At 50.2% G+C, this 3206-nt stretch overlaps 1 protein-coding gene across 3 annotated transcripts in view; it reads left to right on the top strand.

Moving 5' to 3' along the window:
* Positions 1-480: 480 nt before the first annotated feature.
* The window catches only part of PEX2 (peroxisomal biogenesis factor 2), a 19657-nt gene continuing 16931 nt past the window's right edge, over positions 481-3206 (top strand). For 2 of the 3 annotated variants that reach the window (XM_066623660.1, XM_066623658.1), the window contains exon 1: positions 481-542. The gene's annotated coding sequence lies outside the window, so the exon portion shown is untranslated. The remainder of the gene's footprint in view (positions 543-3206) is intronic. The other variant, XM_066623661.1, reaches the window with a different exon arrangement.

Here is a 3206-nt window from a genome sequence, read left to right on the forward strand (position 1 = left end):
CCCTTTGCTCTGCTGGCTGCTTCTGGACGGTCCTGCTCACACACAACCACAGCTGCACTCAGACCCGCCTTTCTCCATCCATTTCTATGAGCACCCCTCACTTCCGGTCCAGGACAGCAGAAAGCAGAGCAAAGAAAGGGGGGGCTGGCAGAGGAGTGCAAAGAAACCGGAAGTAGCATCCTGAGTGTCCGTGGTCTCATGAGTCACTAAGCAACCAAGGACCGCTCTAGGATACGACAGGCGTGCCATCTCACAGTTATACTTCCTGTTTCCTCTCAGGCGACGCTCTAGGCTTATAGACCTCCGGAGTCGTGGTACCGAGAAAGCGAGGACAGTACCGTAGAGATGTGAAAAAGAAGATGGAGATCAAGGAAAACGGCTTACGTGGGGCCGCTCTGGGCAAAGCCAGAAGGGGAACTCTATGCTCCAAGTTAAATCCGGGTCACTTGGCCGTCTCTTGGTTGCCAGGGGCGGGGATGTGGGGGGTGACGCCTCCTGGAGCAGTAGCCCCTCCCTCCGGAGAGCGGCAGCGGCCGTAGCAGGTCGGTCTGTGAGGGAGGAGAAGCGGCGCGGTGGGCTGCGGAAGGCGGTGGGCTGGGGTGGGAGAGCGCCCGTGCGGCGCCTGGGGGGCGGGGAGGTCAGGAGGCAGCCTGTGGAGCAGCTGAGGCTTAGCCTGGGGCACCAGCAGTCTCGGCCTGTTGAGTTTCTGCCCGCCTGCCAGGCAGCTGCTGCGGGCCTGTGTGTGGCTGCGTTGTTGTCCCAGCTCCCCTCCAGGAGCTCCGCGGGTGTATGTGGCACTCTCATCATCCACACCCCTGCCCTTTCCGTCCCCACAACAACCCTTTAAGGTAGACCAGGCAGTGTGGGGATGTATGTGGCGCCCCACTGCCCTTTCTGTCCTCACAGCGACCCTTTAAGGTAGGCCAGGCAGAGTGGGGGTGTAAGTGGCACCCCACTGCCCTTTCCGTCCTCACAACGACCCATTAAGGTATACCAGCCAGAGTGGGGGTGTATGTGGTGCCCCACTGCCCTTTCCGTCCCCACAACAACCCTTTAAGGTAGGCCAGGCAGTGTGGGGCTGTATGTGGCGCCCCACTGCCCTTTCTGTCCTCACAACGACCCTTTAAGGTAGGCCAGGCAGAGTGAGGGTGTATGTGGCACCCCACTGCCCTTTCCGTCCTTACAACAACCTTTTAAGGTAGGCCAGGCAGTGTGGGGGTGTATGTGGCACCCCACTGCCCTTTCCATCCTCACAACGACCCTTTAAGGTAGACCAGCCAGAGTGGGGGTGTATGTGGTGCCCTACTGCCCTTTCCATCCTTAGAACAACCCTTTAAGGTAGGCCAGGCACAGCGGGGATGTATGTGGTGCCCCACTGCCCTTTCCGTTCTCACAACAACCCTATAAGGTAGGCTAGACAGAGGGGAGTATGTGGCATTGCACTGCGCTTTCTATCCTCACAACAACCTTTAAAGATAGGCTAGACACCTGCCATTTCCTACCTGGCAATATGAGCAGTGTACTACACTGCAGGGTTGTTGTTATCCCATTTCATTCATGGGCCTTTCCAATGGAAATAATGTTCTGTATTGGTTCCCAGAATGTGGATCAGGACCTACCAGTCAGGTCATGAACCTGTTTTTGATGGTTCATGATAAGGTTTTGAAATTTAAAAAAAAAAATTGCAAGCACTCTTGCCTGGTTTGCAGAAGAAAATTGTTAGCCTTGATGTTAACCTGTGGTATGAGGTTAAATTAAAATGTCACATTTTCCAATTATCTTTAGTAATTAGTGTGGCATAGTAAGTGGCATGTGAACCCAGGTAGGGGTGGGGGGGAGGTCAAGTGGGCTATGGTGCTAAAACGTTTGGGATGCATTGTCCTACCCCACTTTCGCACTCATGTTAAAAGAGCCATGCCATAGCAAGCAAAAAAATTGTAAATATGACTCTGAGCAGAATTGACACAGAATCACAAACCCCTATGTGAATGTGAGCTGTTGAGGTAAAAAGGCTTGGAAGTGTAACTTCCAGGTAGGTTTAAGGCATCCCTCCCTTTTTAAAAAGTGAAACATTGGTAAAATACTATAGTTCCAGGAGATAGCTGTGTTAGGGCCCAGTCCTATCTAATTTTCCAGAGCCTGATGGGGTGTGTGCTGCATCATTTGGTGGGGACGCAGTCACAGAGCCTCCTCAAGGTAAGGGAATATTTGTTCCCTTATCTTGGGTTGCATTGCAGCTGCACCAGTGCTGGAAAGTTGGATAGAATTGGGCCCTTAGTCTTTTACAGCAAAAGCACTGATGGATCTTGTAGCACCCTTGCACATCTGATAAAATGGATAGCAGGCTGTGAAATCCTACGCTGAAATAAATTAGTTAGTGTATAAAGGGGCTAACAGACTATGCTGTTTTTATTGGTAAAAGGCACACTTTTAGGATGTTGCATGTGTACCTAAAAGCAGGATGAATTAAAACACAAAAGATACAAACATGAATGATTATGTGGGGGCGGGGAGGACAGACAGTCATATCTAGAATGGCCACTGCACGCCACAGTAATGAACTGGGATGATGGTTGGAGTGAGCAGACTTTTCAAGGTGTGAGAGTCCAGTGAGATATTAGTAAGAGAAATCCTATCACTGAGCAGCTCAAGGGTTGAGTTTAAAGAGTTATAGATTGAAAGGTTATTAGCGCAGAACTGCTGAACAGGAATGGGTTATGTGGCAGGGCTGGATTTAGGAGCCAAGCAAATGTATGTTTTTAGTTTTGCAAGCATATCTGGGGACAGGTTTAATTTCTAAACAGAGCAGTGCTGGGACAAAGTCTTTAGGTGGGAGGAACTAGGTTGTGCATGCCTGATTGAAAGGCAAAAGAACTCTGCATGGACTCAGAGGCACTTTATTTCAACTGGTTAATAGAAACTCAGATCTAGACATTGTGACCCATACCCTTGTGACATCTAGATTAGATTACTGCAACATATACTACCTGGGGCTGTCTTTGAAGCCTGTCTGGAAACTGCAATTAGTGAACAATGCAGCTGCCTGGGTGGTTCTGGGGCTCATTGGTTCAACTCAGTCAGGCTGCTGCTACACTGGCTGCCCCTTTGTTTCCAAGCACAATTCAGAGTGCTAGTTTTGACTTTTAAAGCTCTTTACAACTTGGGACCAGACTGTCTGAGGGACCACCTTCTTCTGGATAATATTG

Source organism: Tiliqua scincoides, chromosome 4 (assembly GCF_035046505.1).
Source record: "Tiliqua scincoides isolate rTilSci1 chromosome 4, rTilSci1.hap2, whole genome shotgun sequence".
Classification (NCBI taxonomy): domain Eukaryota; kingdom Metazoa; phylum Chordata; class Lepidosauria; order Squamata; family Scincidae; genus Tiliqua; species Tiliqua scincoides.